The 23,179-nt window shown below is 38.5% G+C and overlaps 1 protein-coding gene across 1 annotated transcript in view; it reads right to left on the bottom strand.

Moving 5' to 3' along the window:
- ATRN (attractin) overlaps positions 1 to 23,179 on the bottom strand; it is a 146,524-nt gene that overhangs the window by 120,216 nt on the left and 3,129 nt on the right. The window lies entirely within an intron of this gene.

Below are 23,179 nucleotides of genomic sequence, written 5' to 3' on the forward strand. Positions count from 1 at the left end.
GCCCTTTTGCTTACTTATTGTCAATCGCTACTTCATGTTACAAGAGCAGAAGTGAGTGACTGTACAGAGACAAAGCAGAAAATATTCACTATCTCGTTCTTTATAGAAAAGATTTGCTGACCCATGTTCTAGATTAAAGTAGGCTATAGAGACATAACAATTAGATGCAGTACCCAACCCTAGACTGGATCTGGTACTGGAATGGGGGGGAGCAAATAATATAAAGGACATTATTAGGTCAACTGACAAAATGTAGTACAAACAATAGATTAGATAAAGGTATTGTATCAATGTTAAATATATTGAAGGTGAAAACTGTACCTTAAGATTTAAGTCTCTTAAAATGATCACTTCCCTTAGAAAATACACACTGAAGTATTTTATATAAAGGGTCAAGAGCCATGAGATATTTATATATCTTACTCTCAAATGGTTCAAGGAAAACCATTGTGTGTATGTGTGAGAAAGGGAGAGAGCACAATCAAATTCACAAATGACAGACTGTTTTTCAGGCCTTTGTCTCTCTGAGCTTTTGTCTAGGAATGTTTTCCCAGCATATCTTACAGTTCATTGATTCTCTCTTCATCTGCATCTAAGATTCCTAAAATCAGTTACTGTATCTTCAGTTTCTGCTCTTTTTTATATTTTCTAGTTCTTTGCTGAAATTGTTCATCTAGTCATTTAAATTCTTAAAGAGATCATTTATTTCAAAGTCTGTTTCTAATCATTCTAATTGCTGACTCTTGTGTGTCTCCACGAATGTCCTTTTTCTATTCCAAGATCCAATCCAGAATCCAACACTGCAATTCGTTGTCACATTTTCTTGCCTCCCTGAACCTGTTTCTTTTTCACGATTAAAATTTCAGTTGAGATAATAGATTCACATGCAGTTATAAGAAATAATACACAGTGACTCCTTATATACTTTGACCAAGTTCCCTAAATGGTAACATTTTAAAAAACTACAGTAAAATATCACAACTAGAATACTGACATTGATAAATCAATCTTATTCAAATGTCCACAGTTGTACTTTTACTCATTTCTGCGTGTGTGTGTGTAAATTCTACACAATTTTGTCACCTGTGTAGGTTCATGCATCCACCACCAGTCAAGATACTAAATGGAACCAACACAAGGACTCCTCATACCGCCCCTTTGTAAACCTACAGCTCCCTCCCACATCCCCCCCACACTACACATTCTTAACCCCTGGCCACATTTAATCTGCCATTTTATCTTTATGCAATGTTCCTCTTTGTCTCTGATAATTTTCTTTGCTCTAAAGTATAATTTGTCAATTATTAATATAGCCATTCCTACCCTTTATTTTTTTCAATTAATGCTCATATGGTATACTTTTCCATTCTTTTATTTTCTACCTACATACATTGTTGAATTTGAAGTGACTTTTCTACAAGCAGCATGTAGTTGGATCACATTTTTTCATTCAATTTGCACTTCTATTTTAGGTGATTATTACATTTATAGTAATTACAGATATGTTAAGGCTTAAGTAAGCCACTCTATTATTTGCCTTATATTTTTCTCTGGTTCTCATTCTGTTTCTCTTTTTGTCTTCCCGTGGGTCATTTGAACATTTTTTAAGATTCCATCTTGATTTATTTATATTGTTTTTGTCTTTTTGTATATTTTCTTAGTGGTTACTGTTGGCACCAGAAGACACATATGTGACTTAGAACAATCTACTGGTACTAATGTTCTACCACTTTTAGTAGAGTGTGGAACCTCGCTTCCATTTAGGTCCTTTATCTTCACCATGTTATTTTATTTTTTTTTAAAGAGTTTATTTATTTGAGAGAGAGAGCATGCATGAGCGGTGGGGGGGGGGGCACACAGGGGAATCTCAAGCAGACTTTCTGCCCAGCCCAGAGCCTGATGTGGGGCTCAATCCCACAACCCCAAAATCACAAACCTAGCCAAAACCAAGAGTTGGATGCTCAAATGACTGAGCCACCCAGACGCCCCTATCTTCACCACTTAAAATATCATTATATTTGGGGCACCTGGGTGGCTCAGTTGGTTAGGCAACTGCCTTCGGCTCAGGTCATGATCCTGGAGTCCCAGGATCGAGTCCCATATTGGGCTCCCTGCTTGGCAGGGAGCCTGCTTCTCCTTCTGACCCTCCTCCCTCTCGTGCTCTCTCTCTCTCATTCTCTCTCAAATAAATAAAATAAAATCCCTAAAAAAAGTTTTTAAAAATAACAATAAAATATCATTATATTTAGTATCAGATGGTTTTAAAAGACTTTATTTGAGAGAGAGAGAAAGCAGGGGGAGAGGGAGAGAGAGAATCTCAAGCAGACACCCTACTGAGCAAGGAGCCCAACATGGGGCTCGATCACATGACTGCAAGATCATGACCTGAGCCAAAAGCAAGAGTTGGGACGCTTAACCAACTGAGCCATCCAGGCATCCCCAGTTTTATATTTTTTATTCAGTCATCAAATATGATTGCTAACACTCAGGAGGAAAAGGAGAGTCTATTATATATACCTGTGTTTCTGCTCTCTCCATTGTTCCTTCTTTTTTCTTGATGCTACAAGATTCATCCTTTTATCATTTCTCTCCTGTCTAAAGAACTTCCTTTACCCTATCTTTAATGATAGATCTGCTAGCAACAAATTCTTTTCATTCCCCACCATCTGAGAATGTTTCTATTTCCCTTTAATTCCTGAGGGACAGTTTTGCTGAATACAGAATTCACAAATGACAGTTGTTTTATTTCAACACTTGAGAAATAGTGTGCTGCTTCCACTGGCCCCCATGTTTCAGATGAGAAATCTGTTATCTGCATGGGTGTTCCTCATCATTTCTCTCTGGCTGCTTTCAAGACTTCTTCTTTGCCCTTAGGTTTCTAGGCTTTTATACTGTATATATTTATGTAAGTACATACTTACATACTTAAGTATATACTTATATAGTATATATTTATACATATTGAACATATTTAGGTAAGCATATACTTATCTATTTGTAAGTATATACTTGATCTATTTGTCTATTCTTTCACCAATATCACACTATCTTGATTACTGTAGCTTTACAGTTAAGTTCTGAAGTCAGGTAGCATTGGTCCTCCAACTTTGTTCTTCTCCTTCAATACTGTGCTGACTGCTCTGGGTTTTCTGTTTCTTCATATAAATGTTAGAATCAGTTTGTCAATATCGACAAAATAATTGACTGGGATTTTGATTGTATAGATCACGTTGGGAAGAAGGGAAGAACTGATACTTTGACAATATTGAGCCTTCTCATCCATGAGCAGGGAATGTATCTCCATGTACTTCGTTCTAGATTTTGTTCATCAGAGTATATAGTTTTCCTCATATAGATCTTATACATATTTTGCTAGACCTATGCCCAAGTATTTCACTTTTGCTGGTGCTAATGTAAATGGTATTGTGTTTTTAATTTCAAATTCCACTTCTTCGTTGCTGGTATACAGGAAAGCAACTAAATTCTGTGTATTTAACCTTTTATCTATCTCACATCTTTAGATATTTCAAGAGTTCAATTATGATGCATCGTGGTGTGGATTTGAGTTTGTATGGAGTTCACAATTTCTTCGATTTGCAGATTTGTTTCTTTTGCCAAATTTGGTACATTTGGAGCCATTACTTCTTTCAAATACTCTTTCAACCCCACTCTCATTTCTCTCTCTCTCTCTCAATCTGGGACTCCAATTATACAAGTGTTACATCTTTTGTCCCACAGATCATTTTTCAAGTCTCTTTTTTCTCTGTTGTTTAGACTAGAGGATCTCTATTATTCAGTTCTCAAGTTTACTAATTCTATCCTCTGTCACTGTCATTCTACTAATTGAACCCATCCAACAAGTGGGGGGGGTTGTTGTTATTGTGTTTTCCAATTCTAAAATTTCCATTTGGTTCTAATTTCATTTGTAATTTGGTTTTAATTAATTTTATTTAGGTCTTTGCTGAGATTTTGTACTTTTATCTTTTTCAAGACAATTTTAATTGACTTTAAAGCATTTTTATGACAGCTGCTTTAAAACTCTTGTGACAAAATTCCAGTATCTGATTCATCTTGGGTTGGTATCTGTTGATTGCCTTCTCTAATTAAAGTTGCATTTATTTTGTTATTGGTATGACAAGTCATTTTCTATTGTATCTTGAACATGTTGTCTATTATAATAGAAGTCACTAACATAGGGTCTTATTAAATATTTTATTTTGGCAGGTAGTCACCCTGTTTAGTTTTAGCATATGGATCTTGACCCAATTTTCTGGGCTATTATTCCAATGGCAGATTAATTTTCAGAGTCTCTGCGGTGTTATCTGGCCTGCTCTGTTTATCTGGTACTACTGAGCTCCCATGGGTCCCTGGCTGGTGCTGCCCGAGGGGATGAAAGGAGTTTCCCCAAGCCAGGCTGCCAGGTGCTTCTTGGCGGGGGAGGGGTGTGATGGCCCTAGGTTCCCCCCACCCCAAACCCCGGCTTCCCAGCATCTCTGAGCAGGAAAGGCAAGTTGTGAGCCCACAGAGAAAAAGAGGCCTCCCAGAACATGCTGCTTCCCATAGCTGGGTCCCTCTTGCCAGTTCCACCCATCTGCCCCCGTTTCTCTGGCTAGGGGAGAAAAAGCTCAGGCCCCCATAACCAAAGAAATTTCCCTGGACTAGGCCAATTGCAGCTGTGTCCTTCTTGCCAGTAGTGTTCACCCTGGTATCTCTATGTGGGGGAGGAGACCCTGAAGTCCTCAAAGACAAAGATGCTTCTCAGACTAGAACGTTTGCTGTAGCTGAGTCTTTCTCACTAGTTCTGCCCACTTGCCTTGATATCTCTCAGTGGAAAAGGGACGTCTCAAGACAGGTGGGAAAAAGAGTGCTTTGTCTCCACACTTATATTCAGTGGGACACCTAACCGATTCCCCTTGTGGATGATATTAAGCTTGCCTGATGTTTTCAGAGGGAGTTCCATTTGATTCACAGAAGAACTGAGCCTACCTGGACTACATTCTATTGCTAAGCCAGAGGGTCAGGAAGCACTGGGTCTGGGAGGCCTTCTTCTGTTGGGTGGGGGGGATGCAAGATACCCTATGGCCATACTGTTCTTCTAGTCCTGTGATCCCTAATCAGCTCACCTTCTTACAACTGTTCAGAGATCTCCTTTGGTTGTCTTCTGCACCAATTTCAGGATTTATAGCTGGACTTAGCAGAGAAAATGGGTCTATACTATCTCACCTATACTGGAAATTTCCCTATGAGTCTGCTTCAATTATGTTTTCTCTCTTGATTTTTAGTCAATTCTTTTCTTTTCATTATATATCTGGCTATTTTAATTTAATGCCAGACTAAGTTTTATAATATACTCTGTTATAAATATACATATAATATATAGTTATATATAAATATATATTACATATTCTTACTAAATATATAAAAACTATACAGATAACTTGAATCCATGGTTGATGGTGTCTTTTTCCAGAGAAAACTTAACATTTACTTCTAGGAAGCAATAAAGCTAGGAGCAGGTCTCCTTAATCCAATCAAGGACTGAGGTGATTTGAAAGCTGGCTTCAGCCTTTGTGAGAGCTAATCCTTAAGGCATAGCCTATCCTTCAGAGTTCCCAACTAAAAGCCTGGGTGGTTTCCAGTGCCCTTCCTTCTTTGCAGGTCCCGAAGCCCATTTTGTCCCCCGACTCTGCATAACTACCAAAATCTCTATTTAGAATCTCAGCCTCTCTGCCACCACTTTGTTCAACTTCTTAGATGCACGTTTCAAATCAGCCAATCACTCCAAAGGAAAAGCTATACTGAAATTTGGTCTCACCCCACTGAGCTTTCCTTCTCCAAAATACGGCTCTCTCAAGTCCTTACGATCTGCCTTGCTCACTTTCCAAAGTCTTTAAACAGGTTTTTTAAGAAATATTTTCCAGTTTTTCCAGTTGTTCTCAGTTGGGAGTGTCAGCTTAGAAAAAGGTATTCTACCACTGATATGAACAGAAATCTCCCCAGTAGTTTTGTGATAGGAAGAGATGTTCCAAGCTCATGTTATAGATTTCCTGGCTCCCTTTTTCCAAGGCACCCTAGTTTCCTTCTAGTGAGAATTATTATTTAGAGAACAGAGTCTGGAACTAGAAATGCTTAATGCTGTCCAGGTGGATTTCTGAGATTTTTTAATAGAGAGAACTAGGAAATACATTTTTAAAAAAGAAAACACAGGGGTGCCTGACTAGCTCAGTTGGTAGAGCACGTGACTCTTGAACTCAGGGTTGTGAGTTCAAGCCCCACATTTGGCATGAAGGCTACTTAACAAAAATAAATAAAATAAATAAAAATGAAAATACATCAAGAGTTCATACTGATACTTCTGAATCAAATTTAGGATCCCAGAATTCTTACCCAATTTCTCTGATTGTATCTCATTTCCACACCAAAATCTATGGCCTCAATCCAATGTAAACTAATTGCTTACAACCTCACAACACATACCTCCAGAATAACAATATCAATATTATTACCAATTACTACAATTATCTGATTACTAAAAACAGCTTATGATATCTTTGCAGTTCTTTGTCCTTAGGGGTATATACTATTAGAAACTTACAGTCAAATTACTATCTTTCAAAGTCACTTGAAATACTCTGTATGCTTCAGCCTCAAACCGATGATACACATTTAGGTTCACTTATTTCATTTTGCATTTGATTTTTTTTAATTGCTTTTTTCCTCTCATTTTAATTTATTCTTATTTCCTCTCGTTTTAATTTATTCTTATTTTATAAATGGTAAGGCATTTACACGATTCTAAAGTGTAATCCACAAAACAAAGTATATTCTAAGTCTAGATTCCGTACCTATTTCTTCCACTCAACTCCCTCCCTCTCCTTACAGTAACCATTTTTATTAGTTTCTGGTTTACCATTCCTTTGGTGGGTCTATGTATATACAGAACAATATATATTTACATATTTATAGGCCCCTTTCTTTGAAAACTGGTAGCATACAATACCACTGTTCTGCTTTTTGCTTTTTTCATTAAACAGTATATTATCAAGATGACCACACAGCATATATATAGTCCTTGTTCCTTTTTATAGCTCCTCCCTTTATAGTACTCCATTGTGCAGATAACGCTGTATTTTACCTAAACAGTCCTCTAATGATCGCAGCCCTGACTAAACTGCTATTCAATTTTGCTTCATAATTTAAATTCACATAAAAATTCAAATGCTCTTACTGAGATGGCCAGATGAAGTAATTTGCTGCTATTCTGGCCTTTGCTGTCACAGCTTTAAGCAAAGAAGCTAACCACATAAGAAGCAAAACACATTAACAAAGTCCCTACTCAAACCCCTGATACAGAGTTCTCATCAAAATCGCCCGCAGAGCTTTAAAAAACACAAATGATGGGGCGCCAACACAAACCCCTCTCAGCTGGGATCTAGCGTTCCATTGGTGTCTCTAAAAGCTCCACAAACAGGGGGGCCTGGGTGGCTCAGTCATTAAGCGTCTGCCTTCGGCTCAGGGCGTGATCCCGGGGTCCTGGGATCAAGCCCCGTATCAGGCTCCCTGATCCACCTGGGAGCCTGCTTCTTCCTCTCCCACTCCCCCTGCTTGTGTTCCCTCTCTCGCTGGCTGTCTCTCTCTCTGTCAAATAAATAATAAAATAAAAAATCTAAAAAAAATAAAAAATAAAATAAAATAAATAAAAAAATAAAAGCTCCACGAACAATTCTTTTTTTTAAAAAAGATTTTATTTATTTATTTGAGAGAAAGAGAAAGAGAGAGAGTGTGCACAGGCACACACAAGGGGGGCAGGGGCAGAGATAGAGGGAGAAGCAGACTCCCCGCTGAGCAGGCAGCCAGATGTGGGGCTAGATCCCAGGATCCCAGAAGTGCGACTTAAGCCAAAGGCAGTTAATCGACAAAGCCACCCAGGCACCTCAACGATTCTAATACATATGACAAATTAAGAATAAATCTTCCATATATGATCTTGGAATTTCTACATGTTAAAGTAGCTGAGGGGCGCCTGGGTGGCTCAGCCGTTAAGCGTCTGCCTTCGGCTCAGGTCATGATCCCAGTGTCCTTGGATCAAGCCCCGCATCGGGCTCCCTGCTCTGCCAGGAGACTGCTTCTTCCTCTCCCACTCCCCCTGCTTGTGTGCCCTCTCTCACTGGCTGTCTCTCTCTCTCTGTCAAATAAATAAATAAAATCTTTTTTAAAAAATGTTTTATCTAATTCCTTAAAATCAAAATACAATGAGGGGCACCTGGCTGGCTCAGTCGGTGGACCATGTGACTCTTGATCTTGGGGTTGTGAGTTCGAGCCCCACACTAGGTGCAGAGATTACTTAAATAAATGAATATTTTTAAAAAATACAATGAAAAAAGTTAATCATGAAAATTTATTCATTCTAATGACCCTAACATATAATAAATTAAGCATTTGTCTTAATTACTTAAAAAAATAATACATCTACAACTATAAGAAATCATATAACACTACAAATCAGTGCTATATGCTTAAATGTTTAGGATATCCTACCATACTCATCCATGATGATAATTAAAACTACCAAAAATAATATGGCTCCCTTATATTTTTATAAAATAATAAATCATCTACCTTGACTCAATGAACAGACAGTTATCCAAAGAAGACATACAAATGGCCAACAGACACATGAAAAAATGCTCCACATCACTTGGCATCAGGGAAATACAAATCTAAACCACAATGAAATACCACCTCTTACCAGTCAGAATGGTTAAAATTAACAAGACAGGAAACAACTAATGTTGGCAAGGATGCAGAGAAAGGTGAACCCTCTTACACCACTGGAAGGAATGCAAGCTTGTACAGCCACTCTGGAAAACAGTATGGACGCGCCTCAAGAAGTTAAAAATAGAGCTACCCTTGGGGCGCCTGGGTGGCACAGCGGTTAAGCGTTTGCCTTCGGCTCAGGGCGTGATCCTGGCGTTATGGGATCGAGCCCCACATCAGGCTCCTCCGCTATGAGCCTGCTTCTTCCTCTCCCACTCCCCCTGCTTGTGTTCCCTCTCTCTCTGGCTGTCTATATCTCTGTCGAATAAATAAATAAATAAAATCTTAAAAAAAAAAAAATAGAGCTACCCTACAACCCAGCAATTGCACTACTAGGTATTTACCCCAAAGATACAAATGTAGTGATCCGAAGGGGCACCTGCACCCCAATGTTCATAGCAGCAATGTCTACAACAGCCAAACTATGGAAAGAGCCGAAATGCCTATCAACAGATGAATGGATAAAGAAGATGTGGTACGTATATGTATATATATATATACACAATGGAGTATGACTCAGCCATCAGAAAGGATGAATACTTACCATTTACATCAACATGGATGGAACTAGAGGGTATTATGCTGAGTGAAATAAGTCAATCAGAGAAAGACAATTATATGGTTTCACTCGTACGTGGAATATAAGAAACAGCGCAGAGGATCATAGGGGAAGGGAGGGAAAACTGAATGGGAAGTCATCAAAGAGGGAGAAAAACCATGAGAAACTCTTAACTGTAGGAAACAAACTGAGGGTTGCTGGAGGGGAGGTGGGTGGTGAGATGGTGTAACTGGGTGATGGGCATTAAGGAGGGCACGTGATGTGATGAGCACTGGGTGTTATACACAACTGATGGATTACTGAACATCACATCTGAAACTAATGATGTACCATATGTTGGCTAATTGAATTTAAATTAAAAAATTAATTTTAATTAACTTAAGAAAAAAAAAAGACTCAATAAAATCAAGGGACAATTCCTTAGCTCAAATCCTGGGCTCTGTCCTAGAAGTTGTTCTGGATCCAGCTCTCATGATCCCCCTCACAGGTAATCACATCTGCATTCATGGCTTCGCTTACCATCTATATGCTGGTAACCACTCAAGCTACATTTCCAGCACAAAGGGAGACCTATGTTTCAGACAAATATTTCCTATGTCAAAAAATTAAATTAGGGATGCCTGAGTGGCTCAGTTGTTAAGCATCTGCCTTCGGCTCAGGTCATGATCCCAGCGTTCTGGGATTGAGCCCCTCATCGGGCTCCCTGCTCAGCGGGAAGCCTGCTTCTCCCTCTCCCACTGCTTGTGTTCCCTCTCTCGCTGCCTCTCTCTCTGTCAAATAAATAAAATCTTTTTAAAAAATTACATTAAAATCCACTTCTTTTACTTCTTTTTTCCCCCAACATTTTGTCATCATGCATCCTACCTTTCAAAACTTACCAACTGTTCCTTTACCTCTCCCCATTCATTCAGCCTACAAAACCACTGCCATTTCGTCCTTCTTGTATTCCCACTGCCACTGCCAATGCCCTGATCCAAATTCTCCTCATCCAAGCTTGGTCACCTGCAATAGCTAAGCCTAGCTCCCTGATCTGGCCAGTTCTCTACAGAACAATCTGTCATCCTCTTCAAAGGCCAATCTGATCATATCAAACCTGCTCGGAAACCTTTGCCCACCTTAGCACAATATACAAGGTCCATCACAATCCTACCTCACCTTACCTCTACTGTTCCATCTCTAGCCACTGCTCCCAGACTGAGCAGCCCAAACTGCCACAATACTGAATGTCGCTCTCCTCCTTCAAATCACCTGTCCTGAAGTTCCCATGCCTTAGCACATCCTGACTATCTCTATATCTTCCCTCCCTCTTGCTTCCCCACCTAGTAAACTCTTAATCACCCTTTCAGATTTCAGTTCAAATGTCCCCTGGAACTCTGGAAACTGTGCCCAATGTTTTTGATGCTAGCTGAGTGATGCCTTCTCTGTCTTCAGACTTATCATGTGGTCTGTTACTGATTGATACAGAGAAACATCTCTGCCCACTAGGCAACCATGATTTTCTCAAGGACAGATCTCATTCACTTCTTTTTCTCCAGTGCCTAAAATATCACAGATGTTCATGTAACATTTGCTGCCTAATGGTTAACATCAATTCCAGCAAAGTTCATAACAACAAAAATTCTCAAGCTCTTACTACCTACCAGCAGCTTACTACAAAGAAAGTCCAGGATAAACTCTTATATGTATCCATGACATTCTAGAGAGAAGAGCATTTCAGAAGCTAAAAGACTAGAGGTAGAGCCTCTGTTCAAAGACATCTAAACACTGACTCGGCTCTATTCCCTCAGATAAGCAGGTACCTTGAGGATGCCTGGTTTGGGTCAAAACCCAGGAAAGTCCAATAATTTACATAAAGCATTTCCTTAAACATCCATATGAAGATTACTTGTATTATGTTTTGAATACAAACAGAAATGAAGGGGCGCCTGGGTGGCGCAGTCAGTTAAGTGTCCGACTTTTGGTTTCAGCTCAGGTCGTGATCTCAGGGTCATGAGATTGAGCCCTGCGTTGGGCTCTATGCTCAGTGCAGAATCTCCTTAAGACTCTCCCTCCCCATCTGCCCCTCCCCACCCCTGTGGTCCCTCGCTCTCTTTCAAATAAGCAAATAAATCTTAAAAAAAAAAAAAAAGAAATGAAAACTCAAGAGCATAAGAGGGGTGTCCAACAGCAAAAACTGAGAGTTCCAGAATCAACAAAACTCAACCCTGCAAAGAAACCAGGAGCCAAAAAATATGGCTCTGACACGAGCTATATTTGGCTCTGCTTTGTGTAGCCCCCTTGTTTCTTACAGGTTTCTAGACACATTCTTAGCTATTAATTTGAAATATTAAGTTAATCTTGTGGGAGGAGTATCTCTTCCCATCCAACTATAGTCCTCCTGAAATGGTAGAACAGCCCCATTCTCCTACGCTCAAAATGTTGGTGTGACATTTGTTAGCTTCTTCCTCTATTTTATCCCCTTCATCAAATGTATGACCAATTCATGATACAATTGCCATCAAAGGCTTCCTTAGATTGATCCCTTCATCTCCATTCCCACGGCTATGCTCTACCCCAGGACCAAAATAGTTCATAGTAGTCTTACTGCCAAAGCCCTTGGCTATCTTCATAGCTTCAGAGACCTGCCCACAAAGTCTGCTAAGCACCTCACAGCCAGAACAACATTCCAAGAGCACCGACGTCACCACGTTACTACCCTTGTCAAGTGTATACAACGACTGCACAGACAAGGTTTCTCAGGTTTACATTTACCAAAGGGGGCAAAGGGAGTAAGATTTATACTGAACTTTGTCTCATTCTTTTTTTTTTTTTAAAGATTTTATTTATTTATCAACAGAGATAGAGACAGCCAGCGAGAGAGGGAACACAAGCAGGGGGAGTGGGAGAGGAAGAAGCAGGCTCATAGCGGAAGAGCCTGATGTGGGGCTCGATCCCGGATCGCCGGGATCACGCCCTGAGCCGAAGGCAGACGCTTAACCGCTGTGCCACCCAGGCGCCCCTGAACTTTGTCTCATTCTAGCAGTAAGTTGTATCATCCATAGATTTTTTTTTTAAAGTACGATCCATCTCAACGAGAGATGCTTTTCTAATAAAAATCTACCTATTATGTTTAAATATTATTTCTAAAATGTCCATTACATTTATATGGTTTGCTCAAGAGTGCACTAAAAATAACCATAATGATTAGTTAATTCAGAAAAAACTCTTCACATAAGGTCTCATGGTAACATGAAACTGAAAAAAAATTCATTTATATATAAATCCTCGTTTTGAAGAAATATAACATACTCAACTATCTTCAATATAGAAATATATTAGAATAAAATCCCAAGGCGGAAATACACGTACACAAACTAGTGCATGAGAACTGGTAAAATCTGAATAAGGCTGATAAAACTGTATCAATGCCAATTTTCTGGTTGTGCTCTTACACTACTGTTATGTGAGTTGTTACCATTAAGAGAAACAGGGGAGAGGACATCTCTTATTTCTTATAACCTTATGTGAATCTGCGATTATCTCAAAATAAAACATTTAAAAAATTATATAGGAGGATTCTGAAACATTTTACAAAATAATCAAGACAGGCTGGTACTGACAAAAGAATAGACAAACAGGTCAATGGAATATAATTGAGAGTCTAGAAATAAACCCATACATCTAGAGTCAACTGACAAGGATACCAGGACCAGTCAATAGAAAAAACAGTCTCTTCAATAAATGTCACCGGAACAACTGGATATCTACATGCAAAAGAATATAAAGTAAGTACCTCACAGCATGTACAAAAATTAATTCAAAGTGGATCAAAGACCAAAATGTAAGAGCTAAACCCATAAAACTCTTAAAAATAAAATACAGATCTAAACCTTCATGATCTTGGATTAGTAAATGGTTTCTCAGATAAGACACTTAAAGCACAAGCAACCAAAGAAAAAATAGATAAATTAGACTTCACCAAAATCAAAAACTTCTGTATGTCAAAAGACACTATCAAAGTTGTCCTCTTTTGTGAAAAACAACCAAAAATTATAAGAAATTATTTGCAAATCACATGTCTGATAATATTAGAATATCCAGAATATATAAAGAACACTTGCAACTCAACAATAAAAACCTATATAAAACCCAACAAAACCTAATTTAAAAATGGGCAAAGGATCCAAGAAGACATTTCTCCAAAGATGTATAAATGGCCAATAAGTACATGAAAATATACTCAAAATCAATAGACATTAAGGAAATGCAAATCAAAGCCATAATGGATACTAGCTACACATGGCATAAAACCACAGAAAGTAAGTACTGGTGAAAATATAGAGAAAATGGAACCTTCATAAATTGCTGGTAAGAATGTAACTGGTGTGGTCTCTGTGAAACAAGTCTGACACTTCAAAAAGTAAAACACTGAAGGGCACCTGGGTGGCTCAGTCAGCTAAGCATCAGACTCTTATTTTCAGCTCAGGTTATGATCTCAGGGTCATGAGATCAAGCCCCGTGTAAGTCCTGTGCTGGGCATGAAGCCTGCTTGGGATTCTCTCTCTGCCCCTCCTCACTCCTTCCTCTTTCAAAAACAAAACAAAACAAAACAAACAACAACAAAAAAAACCCAAAAAACAAAAAGTAAAACACTGAGTTAACACATGACCCAGCAATCCCACTCCTAGGTATACACCCAAGAGACATACCCAGATGTCCACACAGAAATTTGTACACGAACATTCACAGCAGCATTATTCACAATAGCCAAAAGATGAAAACTACATAAATGTCCATCAACTGATGAACGGATAATTAAGATGTGGTTTATGCATACAATGGAATCTTATTCAGCCACAAAAAGGAATGAAGTACTGATCCACAATGCAAAGATGAATCTTTCAAACACGCTAAGTAAAAGCCAGTCAAAACAATCCAATATTATACAATAACATTTACATGTGATGTCTACAATAGGCAAATCCATAGACAGAAAGCTGACTGGCTGTCAGGGGTTGGGAGGAAGGAGGAATGGGAAGTGACTGCTAATAGATAACAGCGTTTCCACCTGGCATAATGAAAATATTCTGGAATTAGATCATGATGATGGTTGCACAACCTTATGAATATACTAAAAGTCACTGAATTGTGCACTTTAAAGTGGTGAGCTTTATGGCATGTGACATCTAAATCAGTGAGCAGAATTCATAACCCAGAAAAAAATTATAAAATTATATGGGGTTATTAGAATGAAAATCAGAATTTAAGCAAAAAAAAAAAAAGAACACTGTAAAAATTGACTTAAAGAAGACTACACATGTATTTTTTTAAACGAAGGGGAATGGTTATCAAATTGCTATGGACTTTGGATTCCACCTGATAAATTTTTTTTTAATGATATAATTTTTTTTAGTAACTATTCTTTGCAACTATATAAATGCATTTTATTTTTTTTTTTAAGATTTTGTTTATTTATTTGACAGAGATAGAGACAGCCAGCGAGAGAGGGAACACAAGCAAGGGGAGTGGGAGAGGAAGAAGCAGGCTCATAGCGGAGGAGCCTGATGTGGGGCTCGATCCCATAACACCGGGATCACGTCCTGAGCCGAAGGCAGACACTTAACCGCTGTGCCACCCAGGCGCCCCTATAAATGCATTTTAAAAAAATGATGTATGTCAACTGCCTGTCAACCTAAAAGTATGCAAGGAAGTAAAAAGAGCCTTAAAATTATTTTGGAGGTGCTTCAAAAGTTTGAAGATAACTACCCTAGATAAAAATCATACATAGGTAGGTACACAAAGAAATATGTAAAGAATGTTAATTGTAGCTGTTTTTGTAACAGTACAAGTTGGAAAAATCTAAATCCCCATCAGCAGAAGAATGGGTAAATAAACTGGAGTTCTATATTGAATATAACTATGAATCAACTAGAGCTACATTTATCAATACAAACAAATCTCAAAAGCATTAAAAAATGGGGCTTTGGGTGAAAGAAAAAACATGTATAGAATAGTTACTTTTTGTGAAGTATGAAAACATGATCTTGTTTTTGGAAATAAGACAGAGTGTGTGTGTCTGTGTGTGTATCTGTAGTAAAAGTAGAAACGTGCAAGGGAAATAATAAACATCAACTTCACCATACTAATTACCTGGGAAGACAGTAAGGGGAACAGGATCAGGGAGGCATAACACAGGGACTTTGGCTGGTATCCGTAACATTTTATATTATATAACTTAAGATTATTATATCATAAAAATAATATTAATACGAAGGAAATTCAGAAAAGGTAGGTTGTAGGTACACAGATGTTCATTTTATTACTCTTTGTATCTCTTCCATAAGCTTGAAATGTTTCATATTAAAAGGGAGTTAAAGTTAGTCCAGAAACTGAGCCAGCACCAAACATAATTGCTTTAAAGCAATCATTTAGTTGCTTTAAAGCAACTGTCATGGTTGGTCAATATTTCTCAACCAGTGGTCCAAAAGATGTTCTGATTAAAAGACAGTACTAGCATCTACTAAAAGAGAAGCATAGGACACGGTATTTAAATATACATTACGGAAGGGCATAAAAGAAATCTAATTCTGCAAATTTGCCTCAAGATCTTCTTGCCAAACCTTCTGATCAAAATCCTTGTATAGCTTTGCAAGATGTCTCTAGTACTTCAAAAAACAATGTTAAAAGGGGAAAATTAAGTGACAATTATAGTCAATCTGACCTTTCTGCTCAATTTTGAACAAACCATCCACATAGGAAATACGCTATCTGCAATGAAATGCTTACAAATAGCTGGAAACCACTATCGTTTTATGATTTAGAAACAAAACACACAAAAAATTTTCTAAGACATAATTTTTAAAGCACAAATGCATAAATATCAAACATGAAGACAGAAAAGTCTATTTCTATAGCACAGAGTCTGATTCAATCTCTATTTGTAATATAAATTCAATCCAAAATTAAGTGTCATTTTTTGTCTATAAATCATGCTTTTCCTTACAAAATTAATTTAAAATACATTAAACAACATGTACTACATGTTAAGCAGGAAAAAGGTCAAAATTTTTTTAACATTATGAATACCATTACAAATTATATTTAAAATGTACGTTATAGTCTTTATTAAGAAATTACTTTTTACTCTATTTAAAATCATCTTATCAAAAACAGGATACTTTTTTGAAAAAGATTATTTTTTAATTCCTAAAAGAGTTCACAAAATTATACATTTTTGTGAAGGGATGTGTGAATCAAAAGATATAGGAAACACTGGTCAAGAAAGGTGACTTATATGTCTCTTAACAACACCCGGTAACAGTCCTAGCCCCTAATGCTTATAGGCTTACGAGTAAACAAATTAGAAAATTCTTCCTTAGAATGCAAAAAGGACCAAGAGGAATTAATTGGAAATTTCATTCAACTTATAACTGTATACTATTAATGTCAAATTCTAAAAAGATTAACAGGCAATTTAGCCATGACTAAAATTAACTTCTGTAAGTGCAAGAGAATTCTAGATGAATAAACATGTAAATAAATAGCTAGAACTGAAGTTCGCTCATAACGTTAACTTGAGGGCGCCTGGGTAGCTCAGCCATTAAGCGTCTGCCTTCGGCTCAGGTCACGATCCCAGGGTTCTGGGATCAAGCCCCGCATCGGGCTCCCTGCTGGGCGGGAAGCCTGCTTCTCCCTCTCCCACTCCCCTTGCTTGTGTTCCCTCTCTCTGTCAAATAAATAAATAAAATCTTAAAAAAAAACAAAACATTAACTTGAAGAAACAGAAAATGTAAGAGAATTAAAAATGGAGAGACTAAGGACTGCCTGGGTGGCTCAGTTGGTTGAGCGCTGGATTCTCGGTTTCAGCTCAGGTCATGATCTCAGGGTCGTGAGATGGAGCCCCAAGTTGGGCTCCATGCTCAGCTGGGAGTCCGCTGGAGATTCTCTCCCTCTCCCTTTGCTCACAGTGCGTGCTCGTTCTCTCTCTCAAATAAATAAATAAATAAATAAATAAATAAATAAATAAATAATCTTCTTTAAAAATTAAGAGAATAAAATCGAACCAAGGTCTCAAGTGCTAAAAAAAAAAAAAAGCATTCAAAGGAAGAGGATATCCATAAAATGGTAAGAAAGAAAAATGCAAGACAAATAGGAGAAAGCCACCCTCAAAAGGGAAAATGAGACAACATCTGGCTGATTATATAGGGCGAGTCTCAAAGTACAGGGAGAAGAGGGAAACAGAGGGAAGAGAGTCACGAACTAAAGAACGAGATCAGTATACGGTACATGGATGGGGCTCACGTTTGCCACAATGCACTGGAGAAATCACAGTGATAAAAAGTATAAGTGAGAAACATAGGCCAGCAGCTGATAAATTTTCCAACACAAATATTCTGAAAAGTACAACAGTGGTTTCATTTCAGTTTTAGAAACCAGATTGTGTTCAAGAGAAAAACCAGCATGATTTCTGTTCAACCACAGTACCAAATACCTTCTTCTGTATTTAATACTCAGGATAAACATAACCTATAAATTTATTAAGTCAGTTCATCATATTTAGAAAAAACTGTGATCATACATACTCTGTTTTTCTCCTATATATTTATCCGTCCTCTACACCTTAGTAAATAAAAAGCATTTGCCTATCTTGGGAAACTTTCGCAGAGGTAAAGCTTAAATGTCAGATATCTGTTTTCAAACATATACCTTGTGCAATTAAGACATCAGCCTCGATTTTTTTTTTACTTAGTAAACACATTTTTACCTTCTCAAATAAGTAAACTCTATCTTCCAGGAATCAGCAAAAAACCCTCAAATGTTTACTATGTAATATCTTACATAGTTAATTAACGTTTTTATCCATCTAACATAATTTCATACCATATAAGCATGAATTTTAATTCCTCCCATAATTCTACTCCCCCCACTGAAAAATCAGGGGACAAATTACTGACATTCAGTGACTTGACTCCAGTGCTAGACCGAAACTCAGTATGCCACAGTCCTCACTGCAGTAATCTCAAGGAGATTCTTTTCCAGTGGAGGATGCTAAGCCAGTTTGATTTAACTTCTGGAGACACCACCTGAAGACAGCCTGCCTGAGAATGAGGCCAGCAGAGAGCAGACCAATGCTAAGAGATGGAGAGAGAGAGAGAGAGAGGGCAAGTGGTCCCCTGGATCCAGCCACACACAAAGCCAACAATATCCCCTTGACTTTTCTGTCACATGAACCAATAAATCTCTCCCGTCTTTTTTCTCTTAAGCTTGTCTGAGTTGGGTGTCTGTCACTAAAAGAACCTTGACAGAATTTGTATCCAATAGAATCTACAAATATAAATTAATGAACCCTCAAATGGGAAACTGGTTAAGTAAAGCTGAGGTACAGGGTAGTGAGAACAGCCTCGTTCCCAAGGGGAAACTGGCAATCTGAGTTATGCAGTATCAAAGAAACAAGCTACAGCTATTGCCTGTGGTAATTTAGGGTTCAGATCATGTGTTCATCAACACTGGAAAACTAAGAGACTTGGCAGAAAAATGTCAGGAATTTAGACCATGTTATCAATTCTAAGAGAATACCGCTCAAACTCCCTAGTACAGAATATGAAGACTTTCATGATCCAGCCCTGTGTTCCTCTGCATGTTAGGAATTGCTCTATATTGTAAGGAACAGGAAATCCAGCCATAACTGGCTTGAGACAAACATGGGACACAAAACTGAAAAGTACAGCTTCGGGCAACGCTTGATCCAGAGATTCAGGGAAGTCATCAGGTCTCCGGCTCCATTTCTCTGACATCCTCCCACTTCTAGAAGTTACTCTGACCACAGGTGGGCTCCTGTCACAACAACGCTAGCTGTAACAATTCTCGGTTTTATATCCTCAGCACGCAAAGCAGAAGACGACAAAGCATCTCCTTCACAAACATGCAGAGGAGAGAGGTCTCCAGCAAGTCCTGAGATTCACTTTGACTGAGCCAGCTTAGATCACGTGCCTACCTCAACACAATCATTACAACCAGAGGCTGGAATGCCCTGATGGCTTAGCCCAGGTCAAGGATGCATCCTGAGGCTGGAGGGTGATGGGAAAGGAAGAGGCAAGACCCTTATCACCTTCCAGTCTCACATCTTTCCAACGCATTCCTCACAAGTTACATTCCGACAGCATCCATCTATATTCAGTTCTCTAAGTGCTGTGAGTTGAATTGTGTCCCACAAAAAGCTTTGTTGAAGTCCTAGCCCTCAGTACCTGGAAATGTGACCTTATTTGGAAAGTCTTTGCAGATGATCAAACTAAGATGAAGTCATACTCATACATTCAACATGACTGGCATCCTCACAACAGAAGAGACACATGGGGAGGGTACCATGTGAGCTTGAAGTGATGGAGGAAGAGACTAATGTGATGCAGGTACAAGCCAAGGAATGCAAAGGATTGCTGGCAATTCCAGCAGCTAAGGGAAAGGCATGGAACAGATTCTCCCTTAGAGCCTTCAGAGACAACATGGCCCTGCTGACACTTTATTTCAGGCTTGCGACCTCCAGAACTGTAAGAGATTAAATTTCTGGGGGCGCCTGGGTGGCACAGCGGTTGAGCGTCTGCCTTCGGCTCAGGGCGTGATCCTGGCGTTGTGGGGTCGAGCCCCACATCAGGCTCCTCTGCTGTGAGCCTGCTTCTTCCTCTCCCACTCCCCCTGCTTGTGTTCCCTCTCTCGCTGGCTGTCTCTATCTCTGTCAAATAAATAAATAAAATCTTAAAAATAAATAAATAAATAAATAAATTTCTGTTGGTTTAAGCTACCCAGTTTGTGGTACTTTGTTACAACAAACCTAGGAAACTAATACACTTAAGTAAGCATGATAGCCCATGATTCTTTGCCTTTGTACACTCTCTTTTCCCCTTTTGGATGCTCGGCTCTCCCAGACGGTCTATTCACACTAAACCTCAGATCTGCCCAAATGGGTCTCTTCTTTGTGATGCCTTCCACCATTGCCCTCAAAAGAGTTAGTCTGTCCACCACATCTTAGTCCAGCACCACATATTGCTTGTATTTTTATTATTAAATTCTAATTGCCTATGCACATAGCTGTCTTCCTTTCAGAATTATGAGCTCTCCAATGCGAAAGCAAGACCTGATTCTAACCCACCTTCATATCCTCAAGGCAGTGCACGGTACCTAACACAAAATAATCACTCAAAAGCTATCTATGAATTGAACAGGCTGATGATTCATCTCGAAAAAAGATAATGGGTATGATTTCAGAGAATTGGCTATTACAGATTATAGAGAACTGAAGATGGGCCTTGAGGTAGAATCTAGATAAGTAGAAAAGAAAGAATATGGGGGCAGGGAGGAGGAAAGGTGTTAAATTTAGCAAATATGCAGAAAAACTACAAAGTAGAAGAATTTCGGTAGGGAGAAAGGAATGGGTGTGGGGCAGTGGGAATATTCTGCCGAGGCTCATTTTACAGGTAATAAGAGGAGTAGGGGAAAAAAAAGGTTTCTCAGCAAGACAGTAACACGTTTTCAGGGGATTTCTATGACAAAGTGTAGAATGGACTCTGGAGGTGCAAGAGACCAGTCAGGGTGCAAGAGAGGCAGCTCAGCAAGGAGGTGAAGGGCCAGGTGCTCTAGAATGGCAACAGCAAGAGTGGAATGGAACACAATTTTAAGACTTTAGAGAAGAAAGAACAAACAGAGTGAAGGATTACTCCTACGTTTTGACCTTTGGTTATCTCACGTAGGATTTACTAGTGAAATAAGAGAGGATAAAGGGAAAGACTATTCTTTTTGGGGAGGATAAAAGTTTGCCTCAGAGGGCTTACTATGAGTTGACAGTAAAACATCCCCAAAAAGATGCCCAGTGAACAGAAGACAGTGAAGTTCATGAGATTTATGAGGACAAAAGACAGATATGGTAGTTATATAGGTAAAGATGACTTTTTTTCATTTTTTCATTCAACAAATATGTATTGCACACATGTCCTAGGCACTGTTCTAGGCTCTGGGAATAGAATAGCAAGCAAAACTGATCGAAATCCCTGCCCTTGTGGAGCTTATATTCTACTGGGAAAAAGAGACAAGACTATTTGATTCATGAACATAAATTTAGGGCTTTAGGTTAATAATACTTAGTAGTTACTATAAACCCTCCCCTCAAAATTTTCTTTTACCTTTCTCTTTTTTCAAATTTTATTTTCCAGAAGTTTCATTTCACTTAGTTATAGGTATTTATGTCCTTGGCCGGTAGCCAACAGGTTCAAGTGAGTTCAGGTTTTGTTCTGTTTTTCTTTTTTTAATGCTGGCTTTACTGTTATAAAAAAATCTATTTTTCCTCCTTTGTTTCTTAATGTGTTTCTCAATGGCATCAGGCAGCCCTTCCAAAGAATGTTCATAAAGGGTGACCGGACTCAGAAAATGAGAGGCCAAATGGTACAATGGAAAGCAAGGGTGTGGGAATTAACAAGGCCTGAATTCAAATCCCAGTTCAGTTTTTCACAAGTTGTATGAGCTGGCGCAAGTTACTCAGTATCTCTAAGCTTCAGTACACCCACCTGTGAAACAGCAATAACTTCACTCTAAGGATTAAAAGGAGTAATTTCTAAAAGGCACTTGACAGAACACCTAGGAAAAAACAGAGAAATGTTGGTAGCAGCTAGTGTTGGGACTACTACTACCACCATTACTCCATATGCCAGGAACAAAATAGATGCTCAATAAATGCCTACTTCTTTCCTTATTCTAGAGAAGGTAAATTCTTAACATCCTGGGTAATTATAAGGCTCCCATTCACTAGGCTATTCTAGTCTATCCTCCCCAAACTACTGACAACAGGAACATAGAAGAATTAAATACATATTAATTTCCTAAATGGACTTAATATCTTGATTTCTAATTTGATGGGATGTATTTATCACCTGAAGAAAAATTTCCACAATGATGTCACAAGTAGAAAAGAACGATTACTAAATTATGAACAGTAACAAAAAATGAATGAAACTGGCACTGGTTTAGAAGTCGTCCACCAAAGATTCCATAGTTATTTTTACTAAACTGACACCAATAATGTTCTCCTCTGTGATAATCATTTCTGTACGATCTTTCACTTGGAAAAAAATTAAGTGATTTTCTAACTTCAACCATACACTAATATAAATTTTATACAAAACCCTCAGGGTTGACCAGAAGATTAAATGGCATGATGTATATGAAAATGTTTGCCCAGATCCCTGGCATATACTATGCATTCGGTGACAACTTCGGGGAGATCTAATCCTCTTATTATCCTGCATTCCTTTCAATTACTAGAAAAGACCTTCTAACAACAATTATAACACAGGATTTATAGAACTAAAAAGATTTAAAAACACACTGCCTTGATGCCATTCCATATCAGAAAGGTATTCATTTGAATGTCTATTCGTTTAATAACAAAGAGGTCGGTGAGTTAAATCAAGATATGTACCACTATAATCAAAACCAACATTTGTCTTCCCCGAAAATAATCCTTCCACTAACAATTTAATGAAAGTTTTTTTTTAAAAGGCCAGAGACATTAAGTTCCTCTTCCTTTCATTTTTAAAAATACAAATTCCAGAAGCCCACAAAATATACTAGAATTATCAGGACCAAAGGCATAACTGTTAGCCCAGGAAAGAGCATTGCCACCAGCTTGAACCCCCTCAAATGGAGCACCCACGATAACCAGGGGAGCCCCTTCACTCATGCGTGACACCATCTGAGACAACCAGTGTCAGGACTGCTTATTTCCCAGAACAAGTGGCTCTTCTCCGATCCTCTGATGAGAGAGAGACCCTATCTTCCTCC

Source organism: Ursus maritimus, unplaced genomic scaffold, assembly GCF_017311325.1.
Source record: "Ursus maritimus isolate PB19 unplaced genomic scaffold, ASM1731132v1 scaffold_22, whole genome shotgun sequence".
In the NCBI taxonomy this organism is placed as follows: Eukaryota; Metazoa; Chordata; class Mammalia; order Carnivora; family Ursidae; genus Ursus; species Ursus maritimus.